Below are 16,046 nucleotides of genomic sequence, written 5' to 3'. Positions count from 1 at the left end.
GCAGTGGTGTCCCGGTGTGTGGCCAGGATGTCAGGCTTTGTCTCAGATCAGCCAGAGTGTGGGTGACTGAGCTCCTCCTGTCCCTCTGCCCTTTGTCCACTCCTTCAAACACACCCTCTAACCACAGGGCCTTCACATGAGCTGTCAGTCTAGAATGCTCCTCCCCATACTGTTCTCCAGGCTAACTCCCACTCTTACTTTGGACTCTGGCCTAAGCATCACTTTCCTAAGGATGAGGATGCCTCCCCTGGCCCTTTGCCTGGTCAGTTCTTTTCGTTTTCCCTCGCAGGAAATAATTCTGTATTAGTTAAGGTAATTGCAGCTGCTACCAGGTCAAACCTGAGACCTCTGTGAGCAAGCACAACAGTGGTTTATTTCCCTTAACTGTTAAGTTCAATGTGACTTGGGTAGCCCTCCTTCATCTCATAGCTACACCATCTCCACGGTGCCCAAGGTCATCAAGGCAGAGCTGAGAAGGTTGAAAGAGAGACGCCATCGTTTAAAGTCTTTCTCTGGAGGTGACCCACATCACATCCACTCAAGGTCCTTGGCCAAAATTAATCACATGACCCCAACCCAAACTCTAAGGAGGGAAGATGGGAAATGTAAGGAAGCACACAGAATATTTGGTGAGTGCTGCCCGTCTCTGCCACAGCTCTTCCTAAAACCTCTTATCACAATTGTCACTTTACATTTGTTTACAAGCTTCTTTTTTTTAAATATATTTCATTTATTTTTCTACAGAGAGGAAGGGAGAGGGATAGAGAGCTAGAAACATCAATCAGCTGCCTCCTGCAGACCCCCTACTGGGGATGTGCCCGCAACCAAGGTACATGCCCTTGACTGGAATTGAACCTGGGACCCTTTAGTCCGCAGGCCATTGCTCTATCCACTGAGCCTAACCGGTTAGGGCTGTTTACAAGCTTCTTTGATGACATGTGTCCTTTTCCTTAGGCTATGAGCCCCATTAGGGCAGAAACTGTGTGTGTGTGTGTGTGTGTGTGTGTGTGTGTGTGTGTGTGTGTTGGTTTATCAGTCACCTTCAGATTACCTGTGTGTAGTAGGTGTTCACTAAATACTGAATGACTGAACCGAGTAAGCGGGCAAGTGGGCTCAGCAATTGGATTCACTTCCGGAGACAGAGCATCAATTCAGAGGTGAAAGAGGTGAAATTGACTTAGCAATCGGAGGGGCAGCTCATTTGACAGAAAAGAGCAAGATCTGATAGGAGAAGGTGTTTGGGTGGAGGAGTGCCCTCCATTAATAAACCAGCTTTTATTAATTCACTTGCAAGCCCTGTGGCCCTCCCTCAGCTGCCTTGGGGCAAGAAGTAGGGAAGCCAGGAGCTGTGGGGGAGAAGGCGAAGGTCGCCTAGCTATCACCAACACCCACTCCTAACCCCCTGACCCTACCACCGCCAAAAATAACGTAGCAGCAGCAGCAGAATCTGCAGTCTCTATAATTAGGCCCCATGAAGAGGGGAAGTGATCTTAAAAAGGCAGTTGTTTTAGCTCTGTTAGCTGTCTGGTAAATGAAGGGAGCCTGTTTTCCAGGACAGAGGGCTTAGACACTGTTGCCTGAGAACAGGCAGGCAAAGGAAAAAGGCACTACTCAGGAACAAAGGCTTCGAACCTCTAGGAAGGTGGTGGACTCTGGACGCATCTAAAACCCAGCTCTGCCTCTCACCAGCTCTAAGGTTGTGGCCACAGCACCCCGCTTCTCTAAACTTCAGCTTCCTTGTCTGTGAAATTAATTCTTCATCATCAATTCTAAGATGCACTTTCTTTTCACATTTTAACATCTCTGAAATGAGGGTGCAATTTGCAATCAATGGCAGGTTACAGTATTGTTTACAGAGTGCTTTTTTCTTAACGTTGTAACATGTAGCTATGAGTACTACAACCCACGTGTCCTATATTTGATAAAATACAGTATTTCCCTTTTGTTTTAGTATCAGCTATTAACGTAGGTAATGTCTCTGGCATAGGACCTGGGCACAGTAGAGTCTCAAAATAATTGCTATTTTAAACTTATTACTTCATGATATAAAAAGAAAAACAGTCTTCAGACTCTTCGTGAATTGCTTGATTTCTATCCTCAGACTCTGTACAACTGTCATTATGGGCTTTAGGAAGTGCCCTTGTATGACCTGTTGGGTGAAATGAGCTAATTTTGCAGGTGGAACTGGAATAAAAGCTAAATGAGGGGGCGCAGAGGAGCGGGGGAGAGAGAGAACACCGAGAGAAGAGAAGTTAAAGCCGTAATATTAACTGATGACTTCATTGGAACTGTACAATCACAATTGAACTGTAGGAGATGCTGGCTCCAAGCCTGGGAAAGGCAGCGAGCCCGAATGCAAGATCAGGCCTCATGAATGACTCAGCAAGGAGCAAAGAACATCCAGGATGACAAATAATCCTTAGCCTCAGAGAACCAGAGACTGGAAGAGTCGAGAAGCCATGAACTTTGATTATTGTAAAATTGGAAGTTGAAAATATAAAACTTTTCTTTTTCATTGAAAAGATAGAGACCTTTGTTTGGTGCAAAGCTCCCCACTGATTTGTAAAGAAATGAAGGAACCCTGTTAGGTACATGGGAAAGAATGCCCAAATTTATCCCTGGTTTAGATCCAGCTCCTCCCCCTTGCTGTCCATCCTCACCCCCAACTCCACCCCCAGTCCACCCCACCCCCACCACAGTGATTTGCTCTATTTGAATTGTATTAATTTGAATTGTTGAAGTTGTCTTAGTGTGTGACTATCTGGATATTTGTACTTGAGTTTAACACTTGAAAGTTTAGTTCAGTTTTTGAAGTGCTTTTTATAAAAGGATTTCTTTTTTTCCTACCACCATTTATGCCCCCTAAGGATTTAATTTCTTAATGGAGTGGGATAATATTTAAAGGCAAATCAGGGTTTGATTTGTATTGATCTGGAGAAACAGGATGTCAAATGTTTATGGTTTTTCAGATCAAAATGATAAGAATCAGGTAAGGACATTAAAAAATAAGCTTACAAAGAAACTTGGGTAAGTATCAACTCAGGACATTTTTTATTTCAAGGAAAGGGAATTATTAATGAACTAGAGGCCCAGAGCATGAAAATTCATGCACTGGAGGGGGCAGCCCTCAGCCCGGCCTGTCCCCTCTCACAGTCTGGGAGTCCTCAGGGGCGGGAGGCAACCCAGCTATCAGGAGAAGGTGATGCCCCATCATACCTCTGCTGCTGCCACTGCTGTCAGCGTAAGCCTCGGCCGGCCCTGGTTACCTGAACCTTGGGTGGCCCTGGGCAGCTGGGAAGCCGCCATCTGAGGCTTGCCTGTGCCTCGGGCCAGACCTGGGCAGCTGGGGGGCTGAGAGGATTGGGGGACTCTGGAGGCAGGTGCACAGAGTGGCCGGACCCACCTGCAGGTGGACCCAAGCGTGCCGTGTGCCTGCCACCCTGACGGGGCTGAGGGGACTGGACGCCACCGTCTTGTGGCTGTGAGCACCACCATCTTTGAGGGCGTGGCAGTCAATTAGCATAGTCCCTCCTTATTGGCTGTGGGCATTGCCATCTTTGTGAGGGTGTGACAGTCAATTAGCATATTCCCTCTTTATTAGATAGGATTGTTTTGGGAATAGAATGGACAATTGTTATGTTACCTCTATGGCAGAAGAGAGCAAATGTGAAGGTGCTCAGTTTTTTGTATAATTCAGTGCACGATTAGGTAAGTGTGTCCAGTTCTGCTAAGTGAAGGTATAAAGTTGTATAGCAAATTTACATTAAAAAAATAAAGATCCTATAGAAATGCAGAACTGAGTTTTTTATCATAAGATAGCTTGGCAAATAGCAACATGTTTATAAATATTTTCCATGATGTAATTTGTCCTTTAATTTAATCAAGATGACTTCTTTAGAGATAATTTTTGTTAAAGCAGTCCGTGGTGAAAATTATATTTGAAAGCTGAGATAGAAATTGGGCTGGTTTTAAGGTAATTTTTATTTAAAAACTTTCCATAGTGTTAGGGTTAATTTGCTTGGTAATTTTAATCAGGGACATACAATAATTATTGGAGAATGGGATGGGATTTTGTTTTTAGAGGTATCTCATCTACCCATAACCTAGCCTGTGCTCTGGGGTGGTTTGTGGTATGATCATCATAAAATAGGTTTGGTCCACTGAACACCTCTGATCCACTCATATCTACAAACTATAAACACTTCTAATAAAAATGTTACATTGTTTGTATTTTATACATTTTGAAAGTGATTTTATATCTTTTAATTTGAAACTTTGTTTACAGCATAGTCAGTCCCTATCCCTGGGGTTGTTGGAAAAGTGGCTGGAAATTTATGTGAATGGTCTCAGAGGTGGCTAGTAGAGCGTGCTGTGAATGTGGAATCAACATGGCTGGATGCATTAGGGTTTGCAGAAGCTGCACTGAAATTGTGACTAAACACATGGATCCTTAGTCTAGAGGAAATCAAGTTTCAGCTTGATGGATTTGATCTGGGTCATCTCCAACACACTTTGGGTACCTCATGTACTGTTCCTCAGACACTGTGGCAATAGAAATAATATCTTCTGCATCGATCCTAAGATAGCCAGAGATATTGCAGCTCCTTCTTGGGGTCCCTGCTGGCAAGCGGCGGCCAGGTACCAAGTCCATCCCCTACATCCTAACTACACCAGTCCGGGCATATGCCAGGTCATGCTGTCATCTGGACCACACCTGGACTGGAGAGAGCCTGTCTTCTGTCCCATTCTAGGTGTGAACAATCCTTTCTGGAAGCAGTGGGTGGCAGCTTCCCTGGGCTCTCTTCCAACTGTAGCAGAATCTTGAGAAGGTTGGATTCCAGCCAAGGCCACTGCTTGAGTGTGTCTCTGGTGCCTCATCCCATTCCCCTGACTCCTAAATCCTTCTTCTTCCAGAAAGTAAGCAAGTGCTTATGCTGCCAGAGGTTCCTAGTCACCCTTCAGTCAGCTATGCCTGTATTGAAGCCTGTGGAGCATGAAGTTGCAGATTCCTGGTGAAATTGCCTAGAGGAAATCAAGTTTCAGCTTGATGGATTTGATCTGGGTCATCTTCAACTCACTTTGTGTACCTCATGTACTGTTCCTCAGACACTGTGGCAATGCTTTATAATGTCTTTTAATGTCTGGCCTTCCCTTTGCTCTCTTCCTATTTTAATATTAGCTAGCGAGTTATGACAGTAACAATACTAGAAGCATAACTGAATGGGTATATTCATCTTTTGAAGCTCAGGTCTTTCAACCATGACAATCTAGAAGAAACTTTACTACAGGGAGTCGTGAGCATGTTTTTGACCACACCCACCAGGACTGTTGTCTTTTTTTTAATATATATTTTTATTGATTTCAGAGAGGAAGGGAAAGGGTGAAATAGAAACATCAAAATGAGAGAGAATCATTGATTGGCTGCCTCCTGCCCTCCCCTCACTGGGGATCAACTTCACAACCTGGGCATGTGTCCTGACTGGGAACCGAACCGAGACTTACTGGTTCATAGGCCTGTGCTCAACCACTGAGCCATGCAGGCTGGCAGGACTGTTGTCTTTGTAATGAAGGAAAACTGGGAGCTCCAGCTAAAATAGGACTTCCCAGAATCAGATCTGGGGCCAGGTTGCCAGTTTACTCATGTCTTGAGCTGTTAAGATGGTGGTTGTCCACAGGGGTAAGTCACTGGACAGCTGAACAGAGCCTCAGGGCACAGATGCTTGTCAGGACAAGTCGGGGTGACTTGCTGGGTGCCATCCAGGGGAGGTCCTCACTGGAGCACAAATTTCACCAGGTTACTAAGGAGATGATTTTATTCAAGCTACTGCAATAAGGAGAACATCTATTAGTGAGGAACATCTCACAGAAAAGGAAGAGAGCCTGGGGTTTTATAGAGGAAGGTAAACAAGGGAGTCATCTTAGAGTCGAATGGTTGTCATGAGGAAGGATGGAGATGAGACTTACTTACAGAACTTCCTTGAATTCCTTGAAGCTAAGATGTCTATGCTCTTGGTGATGTTGTGCATAGTCTTGTTATATCTCATCAAAAGGATGCATAACCCATCTTGTTGGACTTCCTTAGTGGTCCAGTAGCAGCTTGTCCAGGGAGAATTCCAACCCTGTGCATGGTCTGCTGTGGTGTTGGTTTCTTCAAGGTCAATGCCAAATCACCAGCCTTCAGCTCACTGTGCTTCTTAAATTCGAAGGGAAAGGCAAAGCAACCTGGAGTCTGGTAAGTATCTGAGCAATCAAGTTTTAGTTCTTGGTGATGCTGAGTCAGGTGAGTGGGGGAAAAAATTGAAATATTAGATTGGAGGATTGTAGTTGTATATTGAAGAAAACTAGAAGAATTGAAAATTTGGTAAGGATTGACCATTGGACAAGGCAAGAAATATAATTCAAATTTTTCTTTTTTTTTTTTTTTTCTGAGAGAGGAAAGAAGAGGGAGATAGAGGTAGAAACATCAATTGGATGTGCCTCCTGCACACCCCCTACTGGGGATTGAGCCCGAAACCCAGGCATGTTCCCTGACCAGGAATGGAACCATAACCTCCTGGTTCATGGGTTGGTGCTCAACCACTGAGCAACATCGGCCAGACCCCATCGGTATCTAAACATGCCCAAGTCTCAGCTATCTTCTAGACCCTCTCTTCACCAGGCATTCCTTTCCACTTTCCTGTCTTGAAAATACAATCTCTGCACATTATTTCCAAATCTCTCATTCACACCTAAACCCACTGCCATCCCAATGTTTCTTTACCCATTACTCCATTGGTACAGCTCTTTCCAAGGTCACTAAAATGCTCCCGTTGCCACATCTAACTTATAACTTCAAACCTTGGTATTACTTGATCCTATTGCAGCACTAAACTACTCTTTCTCTTGAAATGTGCCTGTGGGACATAACCCTCTCCTGTTTTTCCCCCTATCTTCTGATTGCTCCTAGATGATGTTCATCTATCTAACTAACTAGCCATACTCTCCAAAAGCCTGGTTTCCATCCCATATTCTTCATTCTCTCTTACCATATATATGCATCAAATCACCAATACTGCCTTCTAAATACTTTCTTTCTACTTATTTCATTCTTGCCCATGCCCCTGCCATAGTCCTAGCTCAGGCCCCATTATCTCTTACCAGGATGGCATTGCCTCCTACTGACCCCACTACCACTTATCAGGCCTTCTTCTCATCCATGTGGCACACAGGATCAGAATGGCGTTTCTAAATCTAAAGTACACATCTGAGCTTGTCATTCCATGGCTTAAAGTTTCAATGTCCACTTCATCCAACCTCTTTTCATTGTCTTCAGGTTGAAACTCAGTCTTCTCAACGTGGATGAAATGGCTTTTCATTATTGGACTTTTGCTCATCTCTCCAACCGTACCTGTGCCAACTCCCCTCCTCAATCCTGCTATTAGTGACAGTATGGATGGACCTTGAGGGCATTCTGCTAAGTGAAATAAGATCTACAGAGAAAGACATATACTATATGTTCTCATTTATATATAGAATCTAAAAGAGCTGAGCTCATAGAAATAGAAGAATGGTGGTTGCCAAGGTCCGTGGGTAGAGAAAATGAGGAGATGTCTGATCAAAAGGTACAAATTCCCAGCTATAAGATAAATAAGGTCAGGGGATCTAATATTCAGCATGATGACTATATTTTATACTAGAGGCCTAGTGCATGAAATTTGTGCACTGGTAGTGGTGGGGAATCCCTCAGCCCGGCCTGCCCTCTCACAGTCTGGGACCCCTCAAGGGATGTCTGCCTGCCAACTTAGGCCCAATCCCCAACCTCGGATCCCTCACTCCTTACCACCCACCTGATCACTCCTTACCACTCAGCTTTTTACGGCTCACTTCTCCTTAGGGGCAGGCTCCTTAGCACTCAGCTTGCTGCTCCTTAGCACTGCTGAAGAGGCAAGAAATGCTCCTGCCACTGCTGCTGCACTCGCCAGCTGTGAGCCCAACTTCTGGCTGAACGGCTGCCCCCCTGTGGGAGTGCACTGACCACCAGTGCTCATCATAGTGACCAGTCATTTGGTTGTTCCGCCGTAATGGTCACTTAGGCTTTTATTATATAGACTAGAGGCCCAGAAATCATGCACAGGTAGGGTCCCTAGGCCTAGCCTGCAATCAGGGTCATCTTCTGCTTGCTTGCCAGTCCCCAGTCCTGCCCCATTACCACCACCCACCCCGGTTCCCCGTGGTTCTCTGTTTGCCATCTGGGTGAACGGAGCCTGTGAGCTGGTGGGGAGGACCAAGAGGTCTGCCTTCTGCCCGCTCGCCAGTCCCGCCCCACAGCCACCCACCCCAGTTCCCCATGGTTCCCCATTGGCCATCCAGCAATCGGAGCCTGCGGGCTGGGGGGAGGGTCCAAGAGGTGGTCAATGCACCTCATAGAGACTGGTTGATTGGTCATTCTGGTCATTACACCGTTATGGTTGCTGGCCTTTTATTATATAGGATAATTGAAAGTTATTGAGAGTAGATCTTAAATGATATCACCATACACATACACACAAAATCAAAATTATGTGAGGAGATGAAAGTATTAACTAACCTCACTGTGGTAACCATTTAGCAGTATAAACATGTATCTAGCCCTAGCAGGGTAGCTCAGTTGTCCTGATACACCAAGGTTGCAGGTTTGATCCATGGTCAGGGCACATACAAGAATCAACCAATGAATGCATTAATTAGTGGAAAAACAAATCTATGTTTCTCTCTCTCTCTATCTCTCTCCCCCTTCCTCTCTCTAAAACCAGTAAATAAATTTTTTAAAACATGTATCTAATCATCATATTGTACACCTTAAACTTATATATGTTATATGTTAATAATATCTCAATAAAGCTGGGGGGAGGGGTAATAGCAATAAAAAATTCTCCTCCTCTAAGCTCTACAGATTGGGGAAAATGTGCACTTCCCCAAATTCACTGTGCTTTCTGGCTTTTGGTGCTATTTGAATGGTTTTGCTTGAGCATTTCTCTTCATCTCCAACTGGCTAAATCTTATTCTTGCTTCATGTCTCACTCTTTCATATTGCCCGGACTACAAGCTCATTGAGTTTCTCAATGTCTCATTCCCACTGCTTGAGCTCAGTAATTATGTGCTCTCAGAAAGTATTTGTTGAGTAAACAAAGTTTCAATGAGCTTTAGAGCAGGTTTGGTGGGTATGAGGCTATGGGAAGGGTGGGTAGATGGGAGGAACAATTAAACAGAAGAGTTATAAAGTTCAAGCTTCAAAGGTACAGTGGTGGTGACCCGAGAGACCCTGGGTGGGGCTACCCGAGTGATTGTTGAAGGGGAGTGGAAGTGAAGGTCACTGGAGCAGAGAATAGGAGGGAACTATGATCCAACACATGAGATGAGTGGTACTTATGTTGCCAAGGAGAAGTTAGGTATGGAGTCGGGTAGAAGGGAAGCTGTGAGTCAGGCTCCAAAGTCTTTTCACAGGTGGTGTGATTAAGGAAGGGAGGTGCCTTCATCTCAAGACCCAGCTTCAGTGGAGGAGAGGAAGGAAAATGATAATGATGGAAGAGTTATACAAGACCAACCATGACTCCGGAGAATGGCGACCCTGCCTTCTGACCCGGAGATCTATGGACTCGGCACAGGAGAGTTGAGGGGCCTCTGTGAAGAGGGTTTCAAGGTAAAGGGGTGGAGGAATTTCCCAGAAAGAGGTTGTGCCTACAAATATATATATGTTAATCGAATGGGCTTTCCAGAGAGCCCAGTGGAAGGAAGAACTGTGTAAATTTAAGTGGTCAAATGACAGGGCTCCTTCTGCTTTGGCTTCAGAATTTGTTCCTGCTGCAGAAATTTCTGCTGTCTTGCTGGAAACCTGCTCTGACCCTTTCAGTAAAGGGATAAAAAACTTGCATATGGGGTTATCCACCCCTGTGTAGTCACTCGTTCTGTGAGAAATTGGGTCTTGACTTGTTTTTGTGGGAAGTCAGCACAATCAAGGCCTCCCTTTGGGATTACAATAAAAGAGGACTCCTATCTTAAAAAAAAAAAAAAATGGAAAGAAAAAAAGATGTAGGGATAAAGTCCTTATTGAACAAAGTCTCAAAATTATATAAAACTTCCAGTCTGCCTCTCAGGAGGGCCTGGCACCTCCCTGCCATGGTTACTGGAAAGAAGCAAAGAGCAGGTCGGGGACCAGCCTGCTCAGGACTTTTTGTCAGCTGACTTCTCTCTGGTCTACGCGACTTCGGCTTTTCTAACAGCTTCTAATATGCTTGAGATAATTGTCTGTGGTTGGGATGGACTTTACTTTTAACATGTTGATATTTTACTTATATTTCAAACTTTTAAATTAGGTTTTCCCTATATATTTACTAGCAATATAGTGTAGTTTTCTTTCTGTGTCAGTTGCTTTATTGAGGTTTTGTATCAAGATTATAACGAGAAGAATAATCGGCACCCTCCCACCCTCTTCCCAGACCAATGGAATCACTATCTGCATTTCAACAGGAGGCCCCAGTAATTAAGCTAATTATGTGGACATTATAGTTTGAGAAGCTGCCCCAGGCCTTGTCATTTACTGAAAACTGCTCCTTCCCTAACATCAGTGTAAGCAACCTGGCTCTCCAGCCAGCACTTCCTTCATTCCAGCTCACTCCCCGAACTGTGCTGGTTCCAACAATCCTTTCACCTACCCTCTCATGGGTCCTCCAACTCCTACAGGATGTCTCCCTCCTACTGCCTGCACCTCCACCCCCATTTCCTCTCTGCCTCCTATCTGGCTTGGATTCAACAGTCGGCCATTACTATTATTACTTTCTTGTATACACTCTCTCCTTCTTTTGCTTTTTCTCTCTCCGTGGAGTTCCCTAACAAAAATAACTCTGGTTGAATACAACGCCTTTCCAGTAACCTGTGGCTGGTGAAAAACACAGAATAACCCTGCTGACCGGTCCTGCTTCACTCCTCCTCTTCCCTCAAACTTCCAACAGCTCCTCCCCTCCAGGCTCTGAGCTGATGATGTTGTTTCCCATCCTAAAATAAAAAACACACAAACAAAAAGAAAGAAAACAAGCAAACAAAAATTCCTTTGACCCTGTATTCTTTTCCAGCTACCACCTCATTTCTCTGCTCCTCTTTAGAATAAAACTTCATGAAAAAGTTCTCTACACTCATGTTCTCTCTTTCTAGAGCCCCATTCTCTCTAGAGACCACGCCAGTCAGGCTTTTCCACCCACCTCTGCTGAAACAGCTCCTGCCAAGGCCACTAGTTACCTCTATGGTCTTGACGCCAATGGCCAATCACCAATACCAACCTTGATTGAACTATTAGCCAGAATCAGTGTCATTGATCCATCCTCCATCCCTTGATCTCCTGTGTCTTTTCCTGCCCCTCTGGCTCTTCTCCTCAGCAACTTTTGCTGGTTCCTTGTCATCTCCCTGAACTCTCAAGTATTGGGGGCTTCCTGCTCTTCCTTGGCTTTGCCCTTTATTAACACTCACTCCCTAAATTCTCCCATTGAGTCTTGAGATTTTACTTGCCCTGAGGACTCCCAAAATTCTATCTCCAGCCCAGACCTCTCCTCTAAACCCCAGCTTCTATACCCATCTTCCAGCGTGGGTGTCTAACAGGCAGTTCAAAGTTAATATGCCCCCAAATGTATTCCCGATTTCTTCTCTTCACATCTGCTTCTGTTTGTCTTCCCCATTTTACCAAATTGTAATTTCCAGATGCTTAATAAAATAATAACAAACAAACAAACCCTTAGAAATAAAATTCTGTCCACTCTACCTTTTAAATGCCTTTAGAACCCAACCACTCTTTACTCCTCCTGGATGGCGCCTGTCTTCTGTCGACTGGATTATTTCAAAAGTTTTCTAACAGGTTTCCCAGCTGAAGCCTCATGCCCTTCAGACTGGTCTTCACAGCACAACCAGAGTGGTCCTTTTGAAATGTCAGACCACATCCTTTCTTTGCTCAAAACCCTCCAAAGAGCTTTCCATCTCATTCAGAGTACAAACAACAGAGGTCTCATTTCAGCCTATATGGTTCCCGTTCTCTGCTCATCTCTGCTCTCTTCCCACCCTCAGGGATCTCACCTGGCTGGAGTCTATGGCATCCCACCTCAGGGCCTTGGTCTTTGCTGTTCCCTCTGCCTTTCCATGCACATAGGGCACAACATGCTCTTTATTCATGTAGCAGCTACCTGTACAGGAGAGCTATAAATAATAATACCCTGTACTCTCTCCCTCCCTTGGCCTGTGTTGCTTTTCTCCATAGCACTGAAAACCATCCAATGTCATGTATGTGCTGTTTATTGTTTGTCTCAGGAGCAGGGAATGTTTTGTTTACTGTCCCACCACCTGGAACAGTGCCTGTCACATAGTAGATGCTCAAAACCCCTGTCCAACTACAAAAAAAAAAAACAAAAAACCCAGAAAGAAACAAAAGTAAACATATACAACATTTCTATGTTCCAGACTCTGCTGTCTGCAATGCCTTTTCTCCTTCATCCTCATAAGCCTATGTTCCTGTATTCTTATACGTGTATGTGAAAAACCCAGACATAGGGACAGGAAATAGCCATGGAGACTAATGGTAGAGCTGGGCTTTAAATCCAGGCTGTTGAATCCTATTAATCTGGATCATTCTATCACTGTCCACACTCTCTCTCAGAGGACGCTAAAATGAGAATTACCTGTCCCTCACAAGGATGACAGTTTCAATCTACACAAAGTCGGCTCTTGGTCTTTAGCAGAAATAAAGCTTTGTTAAGAGTTGAGGAAGTAGTTGTGGAAAGTGAGCGTGAGATTCCTCCAAGAACCGTCCTTACACAGAAAAGGGGCTGAGCACCAATATTTAAGTGGCAGATAAAAGAAGTCCCTATTCTCAGCTTCTGCATTTCTCTACGTTCACTCCCTATTCACGCTGGCCAGGGACTCCGGCGCCGAGTCCGCCCGGTCGCCAGGGGGCGTCGGAGGCCGGAGGGGGCGTTGCGGCGCCGCCCGACGTCGCGCCCTCGGCGGCTGCGCAGTGCGCACGTCAAAGCCGGGCTCTGTCGGGGAACGGGGAGCGGCGCGGCCTGGGAGAGACCGAGTCTCCGGGAGCCGGGCGAAGGCAAAGGCGGCGCCGGCTCTGCAGCTGCAGCCGCAGGCCAGGCGATCGAGCACAGCAGTGAGGCGGCCGCCGCGGGAGCCCCAGGGCCGACATCTGCCCGCGCAGCCGCCGCCGCGGGAGCCCGTCGCTGGGAGCAGGAGCAGGCGGAAGACAACGGAGGGGCCGAGCGCCCGAGCCGTGTCGCGGGGACCGAGCGAGCAGCCCGAGGCGGCGGCGGCCGAGGACGGGGACGGCGACGACGCGGAGGCTGAGAGGGAGCCGCCCGGCCCAACCCCGTGAGTGACCCCGGGCCCTGCCCTGCTTGCGGCGCGGACGCCGGCTCGGCTTCCGCCTGCCCTGCCCGGCCCGTCACCGGCCCCGGGGCTGCCTCCATTTTCTCGGGCCGCTGCGGCCCGGCCTCTCGCGGAGCCTTCCCTCCTGCTCTCGCCGACGCCGCGCCCAGGGGCTTGCGGCGGGGTCTGGGCACCCGGGCTCTCCCGCCGCCCTTCCGCGGGTCTCTGGCCGGGCAGGCGGCGTGGGGACGTCCCGACCGGAGGGCAGGGAAGTGCGGACCGGGCCAGCTGTCACTCCCTTCAAACACGGGCCCCCGGTAAACTTTCTGTTATCCCGAGGCGGGTACTGTCGCCGTGCTGTTCCTTTCGGGAAAATGCCTAACTGACTTCTGGTTAGGAATTGTGCGGCCGGAGCGTTCCCGAGTTCGGTTGAACCCGCCCGAGCGCTGACTGCGTGCAGGCGCCCTGGTCGTCCGCTCTGGAGGGATTCAAAGGTGAACCCAGGCCCGCGGTCTCCTCCCGCGAGGAGCTTACGCCCTGGTGTGGGTGATAAGAGCAGTACACAGATAATCCGATACCAGGAAGGAGGCGATAGAAGTCTTGTGAAAGAACTGCAAGGTGCTAGAGAGGAATCCGGGGAAGACGGGACCCATCAGTCACTTCCGCCTAGCAGAAATCTGGAAGGCTTCCTGGGCGAGGCTGTGCCTACGGGAGTGTCTTCAAGGCTTAATGGGATTTGGGAATGAGGGTTGCAGAATAGACACTATGTAGAGAGGGATATAGCAAAGCTAGAGGGCAAAGGTAAAAAGGCATTGTGTAGAAATAGTGGATAATTCATTTTGTTGCCCAGGACCTTGGTAGGAAGTGGGGGGGGGGGGGGGGGGGGGGGGGTGCTAAAGAGGTATTTGGGGACCTGATCCTTGAATGCTGGAGAGGAGCTGTTTGAATGGCATGCTACAGGAAACTTAGAGCTCATTTCTCAGTGACTCATGAGCCCGGAAATGTAAGTTAGGGGGTATTAAAGGCGCTCTTGTGAAAGAAAGGGGAGAAGGAGGCCCAGTAAAGAGTTGGCATTCTGTGACTTGACTGTAATACAGTTTGAGATCGATTTTGACAGCTTCCCAGTTTAAAATAAACTCATCTCCACACAAGGTGTTTCTGTTGGTGCAGTTCACTAAAATGCATCAAAACTTCTTGCATTGTGTATTAGGTGACTGCACTTTGGAATTACTGATCTGAACATAACTTCTTTGAGATGACATTTGTGCAAAGCAATCTAAATTGATTATTTTAAAAATCAAATTGTTGCTAATATTCTGGGGTAGAAAGTTGGACATGGAACCTTTTTTATAGAAAGGTAAAATTTCTTTATTTTTGGTTCTGAAAATCTTTATAGGAGAGCCAGAAACAAAATTCTCTAGCTTTATTTTGTACATTTAAAAAACATTACTAGCAAGTAATTAGCTGTATTTGAAGTCTAGAATCTATAGAAACAGTTTAGAACCTGTGTTAGTTTTGTAAGTAGGTATTTGTTGTTTGCTTATATGACAAGTGAACGTCAACTTTTTTCAATTAAAAAAAAGTTGTTAAATGCAGGAAATACTGGAAAATTTTTAAAATTTATATAATCTTATCACTTAGATTTGGTTACTGTTAACATTTTTTGCATATTTGCTTTTAAGTCTTTTATGTTTATTTTTTCTTTACATAATGAAATAAGCTGTATATATGTAACACTTTTAAGCTTTTTTTTTGCCATTAAATATCTTCATGTAAAAATATTTTTACCCAAGTAAGAGAAGTCTTCTTAAATGTATTATTTTCTTTCGGACAAGGTTGCATTATTTATGTCACATAAAATGCAGTAGTCATGCATTTTATTTAATAACTGCTATTGTGGACAGAATTTTTTGTAAAGGTTTCTTGTTTGAAGTATATTTATTAACTTCTCTGTATAATTTAGATCCTATTGCTTGTTGAATAAATATTACTTAGGACACATCTTGTCTTCAGGTATGGAAAAAATCACACATCTCTGACAAATGAGAGGATGTACTTTTTTAAAAGGCATTATAAAAAGATTACTTTCATAGCTGGTATCTCTCCCACACAATGTAATGTGCCTCCCATTTCTACACCCCGCTCTCACAAATAGTCTTTATAGGGCCATCTATATAGGCTAACTACTTTTGATCGTGACATTACAGAGGTTCAGGCTAGATGTAGTTTTCCGTTGACATTTCTAAAGTAAATATAGAATTTGTCATGAAATAATTTGCTGCTGTAACAAAAGGGACTTCTTGTTTTATTTCAGGCACTTCACTTTAGTTCATTATCATTTCAGACTGCAGGTTCTTGTTTAAACCAGTTTTTACCGCCCCCCCCCCCCCATGTGCTTTTCATTCTAAAATGTATTAATGAGGTCTCTGTTTCTAATGACATAAAAAGTGAGCTGCTGAGCTAGATTGTATACATTTTCATAAAGTCAATATAAAAGAATAGCCGAGAAAGTCCAGCTTAAAAATGGGGTTTAGTTTTATAATTTGGTTTTATTTGAATCTTTATTTGTATATTGCAAATGTGTATGCCACAGGCATCCTTTATTACTTTTGAATATTTACTAAAGTTTTTCTTTTGATCATCTTTTGTAGGTTATATATTTCTGTTACTTTGCCCTACTT

The 16,046-nt window shown here is 45.2% G+C and overlaps 1 protein-coding gene across 3 annotated transcripts in view; it reads left to right on the top strand.

Moving 5' to 3' along the window:
• The first annotated feature begins 13,022 nt into the window (after positions 1–13,022).
• CAB39 (calcium binding protein 39) overlaps positions 13,023–16,046 on the top strand; it is an 87,802-nt gene continuing 84,778 nt past the window's right edge. For all 3 annotated transcript variants that reach the window (XM_054722730.1, XM_008160203.3, XM_054722729.1), the window contains exon 1: positions 13,023–13,368. The gene's annotated coding sequence lies outside the window, so the exon portion shown is untranslated. The remainder of the gene's footprint in view (positions 13,369–16,046) is intronic.

Source organism: Eptesicus fuscus, chromosome 11 (assembly GCF_027574615.1).
Source record: "Eptesicus fuscus isolate TK198812 chromosome 11, DD_ASM_mEF_20220401, whole genome shotgun sequence".
In the NCBI taxonomy this organism is placed as follows: Eukaryota; Metazoa; Chordata; class Mammalia; order Chiroptera; family Vespertilionidae; genus Eptesicus; species Eptesicus fuscus.
The sequence above is the reverse complement of the archived record's forward strand: the minus strand, read 5'-3'. Positions and strand labels throughout refer to the sequence as shown.